This window comes from Hyla sarda, chromosome 1 (assembly GCF_029499605.1).
Source record: "Hyla sarda isolate aHylSar1 chromosome 1, aHylSar1.hap1, whole genome shotgun sequence".
Classification (NCBI taxonomy): domain Eukaryota; kingdom Metazoa; phylum Chordata; class Amphibia; order Anura; family Hylidae; genus Hyla; species Hyla sarda.
The window spans coordinates 176,468,334-176,483,333 of NC_079189.1; the positions used below are offsets into that span (position 1 = coordinate 176,468,334).

General features: G+C 46.2%; 23 non-coding genes across 23 annotated transcripts; 8 read left to right on the forward strand and 15 right to left on the reverse strand.

Moving 5' to 3' along the window:
• Window positions 1-436: 436 nt before the first annotated feature.
• TRNAG-GCC (transfer RNA glycine (anticodon GCC)) lies at window positions 437-507 on the reverse strand. The gene has a single exon. It is a non-coding gene; the product is annotated as a tRNA-Gly (tRNA).
• Window positions 508-1,079: 572 nt separating this feature from the next.
• On the forward strand, window positions 1,080-1,152 carry TRNAK-CUU (transfer RNA lysine (anticodon CUU)). Its single transcript has one exon. It is a non-coding gene; the product is annotated as a tRNA-Lys (tRNA).
• A 576-nt stretch (window positions 1,153-1,728) lies between these two features.
• On the reverse strand, window positions 1,729-1,799 carry TRNAG-GCC (transfer RNA glycine (anticodon GCC)). The gene has a single exon. It is a non-coding gene; the product is annotated as a tRNA-Gly (tRNA).
• An 835-nt stretch (window positions 1,800-2,634) lies between these two features.
• TRNAG-GCC (transfer RNA glycine (anticodon GCC)) lies at window positions 2,635-2,705 on the reverse strand. The gene has a single exon. It is a non-coding gene; the product is annotated as a tRNA-Gly (tRNA).
• A 156-nt stretch (window positions 2,706-2,861) lies between these two features.
• On the forward strand, window positions 2,862-2,934 carry TRNAK-CUU (transfer RNA lysine (anticodon CUU)). Its single transcript has one exon. It is a non-coding gene; the product is annotated as a tRNA-Lys (tRNA).
• Window positions 2,935-3,546: 612 nt separating this feature from the next.
• Window positions 3,547-3,617, reverse strand: TRNAG-GCC (transfer RNA glycine (anticodon GCC)). The gene has a single exon. It is a non-coding gene; the product is annotated as a tRNA-Gly (tRNA).
• A 129-nt stretch (window positions 3,618-3,746) lies between these two features.
• Window positions 3,747-3,819, forward strand: TRNAK-CUU (transfer RNA lysine (anticodon CUU)). Its single transcript has one exon. It is a non-coding gene; the product is annotated as a tRNA-Lys (tRNA).
• Window positions 3,820-4,431: 612 nt separating this feature from the next.
• Window positions 4,432-4,502, reverse strand: TRNAG-GCC (transfer RNA glycine (anticodon GCC)). The gene has a single exon. It is a non-coding gene; the product is annotated as a tRNA-Gly (tRNA).
• Window positions 4,503-5,318: 816 nt separating this feature from the next.
• On the reverse strand, window positions 5,319-5,389 carry TRNAG-GCC (transfer RNA glycine (anticodon GCC)). Its single transcript has one exon. It is a non-coding gene; the product is annotated as a tRNA-Gly (tRNA).
• Window positions 5,390-5,539: 150 nt separating this feature from the next.
• Window positions 5,540-5,612, forward strand: TRNAK-CUU (transfer RNA lysine (anticodon CUU)). The gene has a single exon. It is a non-coding gene; the product is annotated as a tRNA-Lys (tRNA).
• A 612-nt stretch (window positions 5,613-6,224) lies between these two features.
• Window positions 6,225-6,295, reverse strand: TRNAG-GCC (transfer RNA glycine (anticodon GCC)). Its single transcript has one exon. It is a non-coding gene; the product is annotated as a tRNA-Gly (tRNA).
• Window positions 6,296-7,112: 817 nt separating this feature from the next.
• Window positions 7,113-7,183, reverse strand: TRNAG-GCC (transfer RNA glycine (anticodon GCC)). Its single transcript has one exon. It is a non-coding gene; the product is annotated as a tRNA-Gly (tRNA).
• Window positions 7,184-7,339: 156 nt separating this feature from the next.
• TRNAK-CUU (transfer RNA lysine (anticodon CUU)) lies at window positions 7,340-7,412 on the forward strand. The gene has a single exon. It is a non-coding gene; the product is annotated as a tRNA-Lys (tRNA).
• Window positions 7,413-8,024: 612 nt separating this feature from the next.
• TRNAG-GCC (transfer RNA glycine (anticodon GCC)) lies at window positions 8,025-8,095 on the reverse strand. Its single transcript has one exon. It is a non-coding gene; the product is annotated as a tRNA-Gly (tRNA).
• An 814-nt stretch (window positions 8,096-8,909) lies between these two features.
• TRNAG-GCC (transfer RNA glycine (anticodon GCC)) lies at window positions 8,910-8,980 on the reverse strand. The gene has a single exon. It is a non-coding gene; the product is annotated as a tRNA-Gly (tRNA).
• An 832-nt stretch (window positions 8,981-9,812) lies between these two features.
• TRNAG-GCC (transfer RNA glycine (anticodon GCC)) lies at window positions 9,813-9,883 on the reverse strand. The gene has a single exon. It is a non-coding gene; the product is annotated as a tRNA-Gly (tRNA).
• A 147-nt stretch (window positions 9,884-10,030) lies between these two features.
• Window positions 10,031-10,103, forward strand: TRNAK-CUU (transfer RNA lysine (anticodon CUU)). The gene has a single exon. It is a non-coding gene; the product is annotated as a tRNA-Lys (tRNA).
• Window positions 10,104-10,715: 612 nt separating this feature from the next.
• TRNAG-GCC (transfer RNA glycine (anticodon GCC)) lies at window positions 10,716-10,786 on the reverse strand. The gene has a single exon. It is a non-coding gene; the product is annotated as a tRNA-Gly (tRNA).
• Window positions 10,787-10,942: 156 nt separating this feature from the next.
• On the forward strand, window positions 10,943-11,015 carry TRNAK-CUU (transfer RNA lysine (anticodon CUU)). The gene has a single exon. It is a non-coding gene; the product is annotated as a tRNA-Lys (tRNA).
• Window positions 11,016-11,627: 612 nt separating this feature from the next.
• Window positions 11,628-11,698, reverse strand: TRNAG-GCC (transfer RNA glycine (anticodon GCC)). Its single transcript has one exon. It is a non-coding gene; the product is annotated as a tRNA-Gly (tRNA).
• A 307-nt stretch (window positions 11,699-12,005) lies between these two features.
• On the reverse strand, window positions 12,006-12,076 carry TRNAG-GCC (transfer RNA glycine (anticodon GCC)). Its single transcript has one exon. It is a non-coding gene; the product is annotated as a tRNA-Gly (tRNA).
• A 1,041-nt stretch (window positions 12,077-13,117) lies between these two features.
• TRNAK-CUU (transfer RNA lysine (anticodon CUU)) lies at window positions 13,118-13,190 on the forward strand. The gene has a single exon. It is a non-coding gene; the product is annotated as a tRNA-Lys (tRNA).
• Window positions 13,191-14,180: 990 nt separating this feature from the next.
• TRNAG-GCC (transfer RNA glycine (anticodon GCC)) lies at window positions 14,181-14,251 on the reverse strand. The gene has a single exon. It is a non-coding gene; the product is annotated as a tRNA-Gly (tRNA).
• Window positions 14,252-15,000: the final 749 nt, after the last annotated feature.

Consider the following 15,000-nt stretch of genomic DNA (forward strand, 5'->3'; position numbering starts at 1 on the left):
ATTCGGAAGGCTAGTGATTTTTTCTCACTATTCAGCTGCAGTCCAAAGGAAATTAACTGAGCTGTATTCAATCTGGTAGAGTGCTTCTTTCTTTTCTGACTGTGCTTACCTCTATTAACCCACCAAAGAGCCCACAGATTACCTCCTTGAAAAAAAACTAATACCGAAAAAAACTCAAACTCAGCGATCCAACTTTGAGGAAAATCATTTTGAAGGATAAAGAGGATGGAATCAAAGAATGCTACTGATTGATTCTCACTATTCAGCTGCAGTCCAAAGTAAAACCCTAGACTCTATTCAATCTCCTGGGGTAGTTTTTTATCTCTATAGTAGAAATTCATCAGTAGCTCTACAAAACGTCTCCCTGTAGTCCTAGCCTTAAATAAAGACTAAGACATGGTTTGGAATGGGAGCTGAAGGGCTAAAATAACAGCGCTGCATTGGCCGGGAATCGAACCCGGGCCTCCCGCGTGGCAGGCAAGAATTCTACCACTAAACCACCAATGCTTTGCCATGACATTTAGTTTTTGGCAACCGACTGCTGCTGCTGCTGCTGCTGCTGGCACCCAGGCCTCACCACGGCCTCCTGCCCACAGATACCATGTCCCACTCTTGCGGAGCAAGCTCTCCAGTCAAGCAGTTGCCCGGCTAGCTCAGTCGGTAGAGCATGAGACTCTTAATTTCAGGGTCGTGGGTTCGAGCCCCATGTTGGGTGATGACTGGTAACTTTTCGTTTCTGGCTGTGCTTACCTGCATCACCCCACCAAACAGCTCACAGATACCCTCCCTGAAATAAATAAAACCAAATGCCTCAATGCAACTGAAGCAAAGAAAAATGTTGGAAAGGATAAAGATGATCAGAAGCAAATAAGGCCACTTCTACACTTAGACCATTTGGAAGGCTACTGATTTTTTCTCACTATTCAGCTGCAGTCCAAAGGAAATTACTGAGCTGTATTCAATCTGGTAGAGTGCTTCTTTCTTTTCTGGCTGCTGCTGGCACCCAGGCCTCACCACGGCCTCCTGCCCACAGATACCATGTCCCACTTTGGCGGAGCAAGCTCTCCAGTCAAGTAGTTGCCCGGCTAGCTCAGTCGGTAGAGCATGAGACTCTTAATCTCAGGGTCGTGGGTTCGAGCCCCACGTTGGGCGATGACTGGTAACTTTTCGTTTCTGGCTGTGCTTACCTGCATCACCCCACCAAACAGCTCACAGATACCCTCCCTGTGCTTACCTGCATCACCCCACCAAACAGCTCACAGAAGCAAGTAAGGCCACTTCTACACTTAGACCATTCGGAAGGCTAGTGATTTTTTCTCACTATAAAGCTGCAGTCCAAAGGAAATTACTGAGCTGTATTCAATCTGGTAGAGTGCTTCTTTCTTTTCTGGCTGTGCTTACCTCTATTAACCCACCAAAGAGCCCACAGATTACCTCCTTGAAAAAAAACTAATACCGAAAAAAACTCAAACTCAGCGATCCAACTTTGAGGAAAATCATTTTGAAAGATAAAGAGGATGGAATCAAAGAATGCTACTGATTGATTCTCACTATTCAGCTGCAGTCCAAAGTAAAACCCTGGACTTTATTCAATCTCCTGGGGTTCTTTTTTATCTCTATAGTAGAAATTCATCAGTAGCTCTACAAAACGTCTCCCTGTAGTCCTAGCCTTAAATAAAGACTAAGACATGGTTTGGAATGGGAGCTGAAGGACTAAAAGAACAGCGCTGCATTGGCCGGGAATCGAACCCAGGCCTCCCGCGTGGCAGGCGAGAATTCTACCACTGAACCACCAATGCTCTGCCATGACATTTAGTTTTTGGCAACCGACTGCTGCTGCTGCTGCTGTTGCTGCTGCTGCTGCTGCTGGCACCCAGGCCTCACCACGGCCTCCTGCCCACAGATACCATGTCCCACTCTGGCGGAGCAAGCTCTCCAGTCAAGCAGTTGCCCGGCTAGCTCAGTCGGTAGAGCATGAGACTCTTAATCTCAGGGTCGTGGGTTCGAGCCCCAAGTTGGGCGATGACTGGTAACTTTTCGTTTCTGGCTGTGCTTACCTGCATCACCCCACCAAACAGCTCACAGATACCCTCCCTGAAATAAATAAAACCAAATGCCTCAATGCAACTAAAGCAAAGAAAAATGTTGGAAAGGATAAAGATGATCAGAAGCAAATAAGGCCACTTCTACACTTAGACCATTCGGAAGGCTAGTGATTTTTTCTCACTATTCAGCTGCAGTCCAAAGGAAATTACTGAGCTGTATTCAATCTGGTAGAGTGCTTCTTTCTTTTCTGGCTGTGCTTACCTCTATTAACCCACCAAAGAGCCCACAGATTACCTCCTTGAAAAAAAACTAATACCGAAAAAAACTCAAACTCAGCGATCCAACTTTGAGGAAAATCATTTTGAAGGATAAAGAGGATGGAATCAAAGAATGCTTCTGATTGATTCTCACTATTCAGCTGCAGTCCAAAGTAAAACCCTAGACTTTATTCAATCTCCTGGGGTCCTTTTTTATCTCTATAGTAGAAATTCATCAGTAGCTCTACAAAACGTCTCCCTGTAGTCCTAGCCTTAAATAAAGACTAAGACATGGTTTGGAATGGGAGCTGAAGGACTAAAAGAACAGCGATGCATTGGCCGGGAATCGAACCCAGGCCTCCCGCGTGGCAGGCGAGAATTCTACCACTGAACCACCAATGCTCTGCCACAACATTAAGTTTTTGGCAACCGACTGCTGCTGCTGCTGCTGCTGCTGTTGCTGCTGCTGCTGCTGCTGGCACCCAGGCCTCACCACGGCCTCCTGCCCACAGATACCATGTCCCACTTTGGCGGAGCAAGCTCTCCAGTCAAGTAGTTGCCCGGCTAGCTCAGTCGGTAGAGCATGAGACTCTTAATCTCAGGGTCGTGGGTTCGAACCCCACGTTGGGCGATGACTGGTAACTTTTCGTTTCTGGCTGTGCTTACCTGCATCACCCCACCAAACAGCTCACAGATACCCTCCCTGAAATAAATAAAACCAAATGCCTCAATGCAACTGAAGCAAAGAAAAATGTTGGAAAGGATAAAGATGATCAGAAGCAAATAAGGCCACTTCTACACTTAGACTATTCGGAAGGCTACTGATTTTTTCTCACTATTCAGCTGCAGTCCAAAGGAAATTACTGAGCTGTATTCAATCTGGTAGAGTGCTTCTTTCTTTTCTGGCTGTGCTTACCTCTATTAACCCACCAAAGAGCCCACAGATTACCTCCTTGAAAAAAAACTAATACCGAAAAAAACTCAAACTCAGCGATCCAACTTTAAGGAAAATCATTTTGAAGGATAAAGAGGATGGAATCAAAGAATGCTACTGATTGATTCTCACTATTCAGCTGCAGTCCAAAGTAAAACCCTGGACTTTATTCAATCTCCTGGGGTCCTTTTTTATCTCTATAGTAGAAATTCATCAGTAGCTCTACAAAACGTCTCCCTGTAGTCCTAGCCTTAAATAAAGACTAAGACATGGTTTGGAATGGAAGCTGAAGGACTAAAAGAACAGCGCTGCATTGGCCGGGAATCGAACCCGGGCCTCCCACGTGGCAGGCGAGAATTCTACCACTGAACCACCAATGCTCTGCCATGACATTTTGTTTTTGGCAACGGACTGCTGCTGCTGCTGCTGGCACCCAGGCCTCACCACGGCCTCCTGCTCACAGATACCATGTCCCACTTTGGCGGAGCAAGCTCTCCAGTCAAGTAGTTGCCCGGCTAGCTCAGTCGGTAGAGCATGAGACTCTTAATCTCAGGGTCGTGGGTTCGAGCCCCATGTTGGGCGATGACTGGTATCTTTTCGTTTCTGGCTGTGCTTACCTGCATCACCCCACCAAACAGCTCACAGATACCCTCCCTGAAATAAATAAAACCAAATGCCTCAATGCAACTGAAGCAAAGAAAAATGTTGGAAAGGATAAAGATGATCAGAAGCAAATAAGGCCACTTCTACACTTAGACCATTCGGAAGGCTAGTGATTTTTTCTCACTATTCAGCTGCAGTCCAAAGGAAATTACTGAGCTGTATTCAATCTAGTAGAGTGCTTCTTTCTTTTCTGGCTGTGCTTACCTCTATTAACCCACCAAAGAGCCCACAGATTACCTCCTTGAAAAAAAACTAATACCGAAAAAAACTCAAACTCAGCGATCCAACTTTGAGGAAAATCATTTTGAAGGATAAAGAGGATGGAATCAAAGAATGCTACTGATTGATTCTCACTATTCAGCTGCAGTCCAAAGTAAAACCCTGGACTTTATTCAATCTCCTGGGGTCCTTTTTTATCTCTATAGTAGAAATTCATCAGTAGCTCTACAAAACGTCTCCCTGTAGTCCTAGCCTTAAATAAAGACTAAGACATGGTTTGGAATGGAAGCTGAAGGACTAAAAGAACAGCGCTGCATTGGCCGGGAATCGAACCCGGGCCTCCCGCGTGGCAGGCGAGAATTCTACCACTGAACCACCAATGCTCTGCCATGACATTTAGTTTTTGGCAACCGACTGCTGTTGCTGCTGCTGCTGGCACCCAGGCCTCACCACGGCCTCCTGCCCACAGATACCATGTCCCACTCTGGCGGAGCAAGCTCTCCAGTCAAGCAGTTGCCCGGATAGCTCAGTCGGTAGAGCATGAGGCTCTTAATCTCAGGGTTGTGGGTTCGAGCCCCACGTTGGGCGATAACTGGTAACTTTTGTTTCAGGCTGTGCTTACCTGCATCACCCCACCAAACAGCTTACAGATACCCTCCCTGAAATAAATAAAACCAAATGCCTCAATGCAACTGAAGCAAAGAAAAATGTTGGAAAGGATAAAGATGATCAGAAGCAAATAAGGCCTCTTCTACACTTAGACCATTCGTAAGGCTACTGATCTTTTTCTCACTATTCAGCTGCAGTCCAAAGGAAATTACTGAGCTGTATTCAATCTGGTAGAGTGCTTCTTTCTTTTCTGGCTGTGCTTACCTCTATTAACCCACCAAAGAGCCCACAGATTACCTCCTTGAAAAAAAACTAATACCGAAAAAAATCAAACTCAGCGATCCAACTTTGAGGAAAATCATTTTGAAGGATAAAGAGGATGGAATCAAAGAATGCTACTGATTGATTCTCACTATTCAGCTGCAGTCCAAAGTAAAACCCTGGACTTTATTCAATCTCCTGGGGTCCTTTTTTATCTCTATAGTAGAAATTCATCAGTAGCTCTACAAAACGTCTCCCTGTAGTCCTAGCCTTAAATAAAGACTAAGACATGGTTTGGAATGGGAGCTGAAGGACTAAAAGAACAGCGCTGCATTGGCCGGGAATCGAACCCGGGCCTCCCGCGTGGCAGGCGAGAATTCTACCACTGAACCACCAATGCTCTGCCACAACATTAAGTTTTTGGCAACCGACTGCTGCTGCTGCTGCTGTTGCTGCTGCTGCTGCTGCTGGCACCCAGGCCTCACCACGGCCTCCTGCTCACAGATACCATGTCCCACTTTGGCGGAGTAAGCTCTCCAGTCAAGTAGTTGCCCGGCTAGCTCAGTCGGTAGAGCATGAGACTCTTAATCTCAGGGTCGTGGGTTCGAGCCCCATGTTGGGCGATGACTGGTATCTTTTCGTTTCTGGCTGTGCTTACCTGCATCACCCCACCAAACAGCTCACAGATACCCTCCCTGAAATAAATAAAACCAAATGCCTCAATGCAACTGAAGCAAAGAAAAATGTTTGAAAGGATAAAGATGATCAGAAGCAAATAAGGCCACTTCTACACTTAGACCATTCGGAAGGCTAGTGATTTTTTCTCACTATTCAGCTGCAGTCCAAAGGAAATTACTGAGCTGTATTCAATCTAGTAGAGTGCTTCTTTCTTTTCTGGCTGTGCTTACCTCTATTAACCCACCAAAGAGCCCACAGATTACCTCCTTGAAAAAAAACTAATACCGAAAAAAACTCAAACTCAGCGATCCAACTTTGAGGAAAATCATTTTGAAGGATAAAGAGGATGGAATCAAAGAATGCTACTGATTGATTCTCACTATTGAGCTGCAGTCCAAAGTAAAACCCTGGACTTTATTCAATCTCCTGTGGTCCTTTTTTATCTCTATAGTAGAAATTCATCAGTAGCTCTACAAAACGTCTCCCTGTAGTCCTAGCCTTAAATAAAGACTAAGACATGGTTTGGAATGGGAGCTGAAGGACTAAAATAACAGCGCTGCATTGGCCGGGAATCGAACCCGGGCCTCCCGCGTGGCAGGCGAGAATTCTACCACTGAACCACCAATGCTCTGCCATGACATTTAGTTTTTGGCAACCGACTGCTGTTGCTGCTGCTGCTGGCACCCAGGCCTCACCACGGCCTCCTGCCCACAGATACCATGTCCCACTCTGGCGGAGCAAGCTCTCCAGTCAAGCAGTTGCCCGGATAGCTCAGTCGGTAGAGCATGAGGCTCTTAATCTCAGGGTTGTGGGTTCGAGCCCCACGTTGGGCGATAACTGGTAACTTTTTGTTTCTGGCTGTGCTTACCTGCATCACCCCACCAAACAGCTTACAGATACCCTCCCTGAAATAAATAAAACCAAATGCCTCAATGCAACTGAAGCAAAGAAAAATGTTGGAAAGGATAAAGATGATCAGAAGCAAATAAGGCCTCTTCTACACTTAGACCATTCGTAAGGCTACTGATCTTTTTCTCACTATTCAGCTGCAGTCCAAAGGAAATTACTGAGCTGTATTCAATCTGGTAGAGTGCTTCTTTCTTTTCTGGCTGTGCTTACCTCTATTAACCCACCAAAGAGCCCACAGATTACCTCCTTGAAAAAAAACTAATACCGAAAAAAATCAAACTCAGCGATCCAACTTTGAGGAAAATCATTTTGAAGGATAAAGAGGATGGAATCAAAGAATGCTACTGATTGATTCTCACTATTCAGCTGCAGTCCAAAGTAAAACCCTGGACTTTATTCAATCTCCTGGGGTCCTTTTTTATCTCTATAGTAGAAATTCATCAGTAGCTCTACAAAACGTCTCCCTGTAGTCCTAGCCTTAAATAAAGACTAAGACATGGTTTGGAATGGGAGCTGAAGGACTAAAAGAACAGCGCTGCATTGGCCGGGAATCGAACCCGGGCCTCCCGCGTGGCAGGCGAGAATTCTACCACTGAACCACCAATGCTCTGCCATGACATTTAGTTTTTGGCAACCGACTGCTGCTGCTGCTGCAGCTGCTGTTGCTGCTGCTGCTGCTGCTGGCACCCAGGCCTCACCACGGCCTCCTGCCCACAGATACCATGTCCCACTCTGGCGGAGCAAGCTCTCCAGTCAAGCAGTTGCCCGGCTAGCTCAGTCGGTAGAGCATGAGACTCTTAATCTCAGGGTCGTGGGTTCGAGCCCCACGTTGGGTGATGACTGGTAACTTTTCGTTTCTGGCTGTGCTTACCTGCATCACCCCACCAAACAGCTCACAGATACCCTCCCTGAAATAAATAAAACCAAATGCCTCAATGCAACTGAAGCAAAGAAAAATGTTGGAAAGGATAAAGATGATCAGAAGCAAATAAGGCCACTTCTACACTTAGACCATTTGGAAGGCTACTGATTTTTTCTCACTATTCAGCTGCAGTCCAAAGGAAATTACTGAGCTGTATTCAATCTGGTAGAGTGCTTCTTTCTTTTCTGGCTGTGCTTACCTCTATTAACCCACCAAAGAGCCCACAGATTACCTCCTTGAAAAAAAACTAATACCGAAAAAAACTCAAACTCAGCGATCCAACTTTGAGGAAAATCATTTTGAAGGATAAAGAGGATGGAATCAAAGAATGCTACTGATTGATTCTCACTATTCAGCTGCAGTCCAAAGTAAAACCCTGGACTTTATTCAATCTCCTGGGGTCCTTTTTTATCTCTATAGTAGAAATTCATCAGTAGCTCTACAAAACGTCTCCCTGTAGTCCTAGCCTTAAATAAAGACTAAGACATGGTTTGGAATGGGAGCTGAAGGACTAAAATAACAGCGCTGCATTGGCCGGGAATCGAACCCGGGCCTCCCGCGTGGCAGGCAAGAATTCTACCACTGAACCACCAATGCTCTGCCATGACATTTAGTTTTTGGCAACCGACTGCTGCTGCTGCTGCTGGAACCCAGGCCTCACCACGGCCTCCTGCCCACAGATACCATGTCCCACTCTTGCGGAGCAAGCTCTCCAGTCAAGCAGTTGCCCGGCTAGCTCAGTCGGTAGAGCATGAGACTCTTAATCTCAGCGTCGTGGGTTCGAGCCCCACATTGGGCGATGACTGGTAACTTTTCGTTTCTGGCTGTGCTTACCTGCATACCCCCACCAAACAGCTCAAAGATACCCTCCCTGAAATAAATAAAACCAAATGCCTCAATGCAACTGAAGCAAAGAAAAATGTTGGAAAGGATAAAGATGATCAGAAGCAAGTAAGGCCACTTCTACACTTAGACCATTCGGAAGGCTAGTGATTTTTTCTCACTATTCAGCTGCAGTCCAAAGGAAATTACTGAGCTGTATTCAATCTGGTAGAGTGCTTCTTTCTTTTCTGGCTGTGCTTACCTCTATTAACCCACCAAAGAGCCCACAGATTACCTCCTTGAAAAAAAACTAATACCGGAAAAAACTCAAACTCAGCGATCCAACTTTGAGGAAAATCATTTTGAAGGATAAAGAGGATGGAATCAAAGAATGCTACTGATTGATTCTCACTATTCAGCTGCAGTCCAAAGTAAAACCCTAGACTTTATTCAATCTCCTGGGGTCCTTTTTTATCTCTATAGTAGAAATTCATCAGTAGCTCTACAAAACGTCTCCCTGTAGTCCTAGCCTTTAATAAAGACTAAGACATGGTTTGGAATGGGAGCTGAAGGACTAAAAGAACAGCACTGCATTGGCCGGGAATCGAACCCGGGCCTCCCGCGTGGCAGGCGAGAATTCTACCACTGAACCACCAATGCTCTGCCATGACATTTAGTTTTTGGCAACCGACTGCTGCTGCTACTGCTGTTGCTGCTGCTGCTGCTGGCACCCAGGCCTCACCATGGCCTCCTGCCCACAGATACCATGTCCCACTCTGGCGGAGCAAGCTCTCCAGTCAAGCAGTTGCCCGGCTAGCTCAGTCGGTAAAGCATGAGACTCTTAATCTCAGGGTCGTGGGTTCGAGCCCCACATTGGGCGATGACTGGTAACTTTTCGTTTCTGGCTGTGCTTACCTGCATCACCCCACCAAACAGCTCACAGATACCCTCCCTGAAATAAATAAAACCAAATGCCTCAATGCAACTGAAGCAAAGAAAAATGTTGGAAAGGATAAAGATGATCAGAAGCAAGTAAGGCCACTTCTACACTTAGACCATTCGGAAGGCTAGTGATTTTTTCTCACTATTCAGCTGCAGTCCAAAGGAAATTACTGAGCTGTATTCAATCTGGTAGAGTGCTTCTTTCTTTTCTGGCTGTGCTTACCTCTATTAACCCACCAAAGAGCCCACAGATTACCTCCTTGAAAAAAAACTAATACCGGAAAAAACTCAAACTCAGCGATCCAACTTTGAGGAAAATCATTTTGAAGGATAAAGAGGATGGAATCAAAGAATGCTACTGATTGATTCTCACTATTCAGCTGCAGTCCAAAGTAAAACCCTAGACTTTATTCAATCTCCTGGGGTCCTTTTTTATCTCTATAGTAGAAATTCATCAGTAGCTCTACAAAACGTCTCCCTGTAGTCCTAGCCTTAAATAAAGACTAAGACATGGTTTGGAATGGGAGCTGAAGGACTAAAAGAACAGCGCTGCATTGGCCGGGAATCGAACCCGGGCCTCCCGCGTGGCAGGCGAGAATTCTACCACTGAACCACCAATGCTCTGCCATGACATTTAGTTTTTGGCAACCGACTGCTGCTGCTACTGCTGTTGCTGCTGCTGCTGCTGGCACCCAGGCCTCACCACGGCCTCCTGCCCACAGATACCATGTCCCACTCTGGCGGAGCAAGCTCTCCAGTCAAGCAGTCGCCCGGCTAGCTCAGTCGGTAGAGCATGAGACTCTTAATCTCAGGGTCGTGGGTTCGAGCCCCACGTTGGGCGATGACTGGTAACTTTTCGTTTCTGGCTGTGCTTACCTGCATCACCCCACCAAACAGCTCACAGATACCCTCCCTGAAATAAATAAAACCAAATGCCTCAATGCAACTGAAGCAAAGAAAAATGTTGGAAAGGATAAAGATGATCAGAAGCAAATAAGGCCACTTCTACACTTAGACCATTCGGAAGGCTAGTGATTTTTTCTCACTATTCAGCTGCAGTCCAAAGGAAATTACTGAGCTGTATTCAATCTGGTAGAGTGCTTCTTTCTTTTCTGGCTGTGCTTACCTCTATTAACCCACCAAAGAGCCCACAGATTACCTCCTTGAAAAAAAACTAATACCGAAAAAAACTCAAACTCAGCGATCCAACTTTGAGGAAAATCATTTTGAAGGATAAAGAGGATGGAATCAAAGAATGCTACTGATTGATTCTCACTATTGAGCTGCAGTCCAAAGTAAAACCCTGGACTTTATTCAATCTCCTGGGGTCCTTTTTTATCTCTATAGTAGAAATTCATCAGTAGCTCTACAAAACGTCTCCCTGTAGTCCTAGCCTTAAATAAAGACTAAGACATGGTTTGGAATGGGAGCTGAAGGACTAAAAGAACAGCGCTGCATTGGCCAGGAATCGAACCCGGGCCTCCCGCATGGCAGGCGAGAATTCTACCACTGAACCACCAATGCTCTGCCATGACATTTAGTTTTTGGCAACCGACTGCTGCTGCTGCTGCAGCTGCTGTTGCTGCTGCTGCTGCTGCTGGCACCCAGGCCTCACCACGGCCTCCTGCCCACAGATACCATGTCCCACTCTGGCGGAGCAAGCTCTCCAGTCAAGCAGTTGCCCGGCTAGCTCAGTCGGTAGAGCATGAGACTCTTAATCTCAGGGTCGTGGGTTCGAGCCCCACGTTGGGTGATGACTGGTAACTTTTCGTTTCTGGCTGTGCTTACCTGCATCACCCCACCAAACAGCTCACAGATACCCTCCCTGAAATAAATAAAACCAAATGCCTCAATGCAACTGAAGCAAAGAAAAATGTTGGAAAGGATAAAGATGATCAGAAGCAAATAAGGCCATTTCTACACTTAGACCATTTGGAAGGCTACTGATTTTTTCTCACTATTCAGCTGCAGTCCAAAGGAAATTACTGAGCTGGATTCAATCTGGTAGAGTGCTTCTTTCTTTTCTGGCTGTGCTTACCTCTATTAACCCACCAAAGAGCCCACAGATTACCTCCTTGAAAAAAAACTAATACCGAAAAAAACTCAAACTCAGCGATCCAACTTTGAGGAAAATCATTTTGAAGGATAAAGAGGATGGAATCAAAGAATGCTACTGATTGATTCTCACTATTCAGCTGCAGTCCAAAGTAAAACCCTGGACTTTATTCAATCTCCTGGGGTCCTTTTTTATCTCTATAGTAGAAATTCATCAGTAGCTCTACAAAACGTCTCCCTGTAGTCCTAGCCTTAAATAAAGACTAAGACATGGTTTGGAATGGGAGCTGAAGGACTAAAATAACAGCGCTGCATTGGCCGGGAATCGAACCCGGGCCTCCCGCGTGGCAGGCAAGAATTCTACCACTGAACCACCAATGCTCTGCCATGACATTTAGTTTTTGGCAACCGACTGCTGCTGCTGCTGCTGCTGGAACCCAGGCCTCACCACGGCCTCCTGCCCACAGATACCATGTCCCACTCTTGCGGAGCAAGCTCTCCAGTCAAGCAGTTGCCCGGCTAGCTCAGTCGGTAGAGCATGAGACTCTTAATCTCAGGGTCGTGGGTTCGAGCCCCACATAGTAGAAATTCATCAGTAGCTCTACAAAACGTCTCCCTGTAGTCCTAGCCTTAAATAAAGACTAAGACATGGTTTGGAATGGGAGCTGAAGGACTAAAAGAACAGCGCTGCATTGGCCGGGAATCGAACCCGGGCCTCCCGTGTGGCAGGCGAGAATTCTACCACTGAACCACCAATGCTCTGCCATGACATTTAGTTTTTGGCAACCGACTGCTGCTGCTGCTGCTGGCACCCAGGCCTCACCACGGCCTCCTGCCCACAGATACCATGTCCCACTCTGGCGGAGCAAGCTCTCCAGTCAAGTAGTTGCCCAGCTAGCTCAGTCGGTAGAGCATGAGACGCTTAATCGCAGGGTCGTGGGTTCGAGCCCCACGTTGGGCGATGACTGGTAACTTTTCGTTTCTGGCTGTGCTTACCTGCATCACCCCACCAAACAGCTCACAGATACCCTCCCTGAAATAAATAAAACCAAATGCCTCAATGCAACTGAAGCAAAGAAAAATGTTGGAAAGGATAAAGATGATCAGAAGCAAATAAGGCCACTTCTACACTTAGACCATTCGGAAGGCTAGTGATTTTTTCTCACTATTCAGCTGCAGTCCAAAGGAAATTACTGAGCTGTATTCAATCTGGTAGAGTGCTTCTTTCTTTTCTGGCTGTGCTTACCTCTATTAACCCACCAAAGAGCCCACAGATCACCTCCTTGAAAAAAAACTAATACCGAAAAAAACTCAAACTCAGCGATCCAACTTTGAGGAAAATCATTTTGAAGGATAAAGAGGATGGAATCAAAGAATGCTACTGATTGATTCTCACTATTGAGCTGCAGTCCAAAGTAAAACCCTGGACTTTATTCAATCTCCTGGGGTCCTTTTTTATCTCTATAGTAGAAATTCATCAGTAGCTCTACAAAACGTCTCCCTGTAGTCCTAGCCTTAAATAAAGACTAAGACATGGTTTGGAATGGGAGCTGAAGGACTAAAAGAACAGCGCTGCATTGGCTGGGAATCGAACCCCGGCCTCCCGCGTGGCAGGCGAGAATTCTACCACTGAACCACCAATGCTCTGCCATGACATTTAGTTTTTGGCAACCGACTGCTGCTGCTGCTGCAGCTGCTGTTGCTGCTGCTGCTGCTGCTGGCACCCAGGCCTCACCACGGCCTCCTGCCCACAGATACCATGTCCCACTCTGGCGGAGCAAGCTCTCCAGTCAAGCAGTTGCCCGGCTAGCTCAGTCGGTAGAGCATGAGACTCTTAATCTCAGGGTCGTGGGTTCGAGCCCCACGTTGGGTGATGACTGGTAACTTTTCGTTTCTGGCTGTGCTTACCTGCATCACCCCACCAAACAGCTCACAGATACCCTCCCTGAAATAAATAAAACCAAATGCCTCAATGCAACTGAAGCAAAGAAAAATGTTGGAAAGGATAAAGATGATCAGAAGCAAATAAGGCCACTTCTACACTTAGACCATTTGGAAGGCTACTGATTTTTTCTCACTATTCAGCTGCAGTCCAAAGGAAATTACTGAGCTGTATTCAATCTGGTAGAGTGCTTCTTTCTTTTCTGGCTGTGCTTACCTCTATTAACCCACCAAAGAGCCCACAGATTACCTCCTTGAAAAAAAACTAATACCGAAAAAAACTCAAACTCAGCGATCCAACTTTGAGGAAAATCATTTTGAAGGATAAAGAGGATGGAATCAAAGAATGCTACTGATTGATTCTCACTATTCAGCTGCAGTCCAAAGTAAAACCCTGGACTTTATTCAATCTCCTGGGGTCCTTTTTTATCTCTATAGTAGAAATTCATCAGTAGCTCTACAAAACGTCTCCCTGTAGTCCTAGCCTTAAATAAAGACTAAGACATGGTTTGGAATGGGAGCTGAAGGACTAAAATAACAGCGCTGCATTGGCCGGGAATCGAACCCGGGCCTCCCGCGTGGCAGGGAAGAATTCTACCACTGAACCACCAATGCTCTGCCATGACATTTAGTTTTTGGCAACCGACTGCTGCTGCTGCTGCTGCTGGAACCCAGGCCTCACCACGGCCTCCTGCCCACAGATACCATGTCCCACTCTTGCGGAGCAAGCTCTCCAGTCAAGCAGTTGCCCGGCTAGCTCAGTCGGTAGAGCATGAGACTCTTAATCTCAGGGTCGTGGGTTCGAGCCCCACATAGTAGAAATTCATCAGTAGCTCTACAAAACGTCTCCCTGTAGTCCTAGCCTTAAATAAAGACTAAGACATGGTTTGGAATGGGAGCTGAAGGACTAAAAGAACAGCGCTGCATTGGCCGGGAATCGAACCCGGGCCTCCCGTGTGGCAGGCGAGAATTCTACCACTGAACCACCAATGCTCTGCCATGACATTTAGTTTTTGGCAACCGACTGCTGCTGCTGCTGCTGGCACCCAGGCCTCACCACGGCCTCCTGCCCACAGATACCATGTCCCACTCTGGCGGAGCAAGCTCTCCAGTCAAGTAGTTGCCCAGCTAGCTCAGTCGGTAGAGCATGAGACGCTTAATCGCAGGGTCGTGGGTTCGAGCCCCACGTTGGGCGATGACTGGTAACTTTTCGTTTCTGGCTGTGCTTACCTGCATCACCCCACCAAACAGCTCACAGATACCCTCCCTGAAATAAATAAAACCAAATGCCTCAATGCAACTGAAGCAAAGAAAAATGTTGGAAAGGATAAAGATGATCAGAAGCAAATAAGGCCACTTCTACACTTAGACCATTCGGAAGGCTAGTGATTTTTTCTCACTATTCAGCTGCAGTCCAAAGGAAATTACTGAGCTGTATTCAATCTGGTAGAGTGCTTCTTTCTTTTCTGGCTGTGCTTACCTCTATTAACCCACCAAAGAGCCCACAGATCACCTCCTTGAAAAAAAACTAATACCGAAAAAAACTCAAACTCAGCGATCCAACTTTGAGGAAAATCATTTTGAAGGATAAAGAGGATGGAATCAAAGAATGCTACTGATTGATTCTCACTATTGAGCTGCAGTCCAAAGTAAAACCCTGGACTTTATTCAATCTCCTGGGGTCCTTTTTTATCTCTATAGTAGAAATTCATCAGTAGCTCTACAAAACGTCTCCCTGTAGT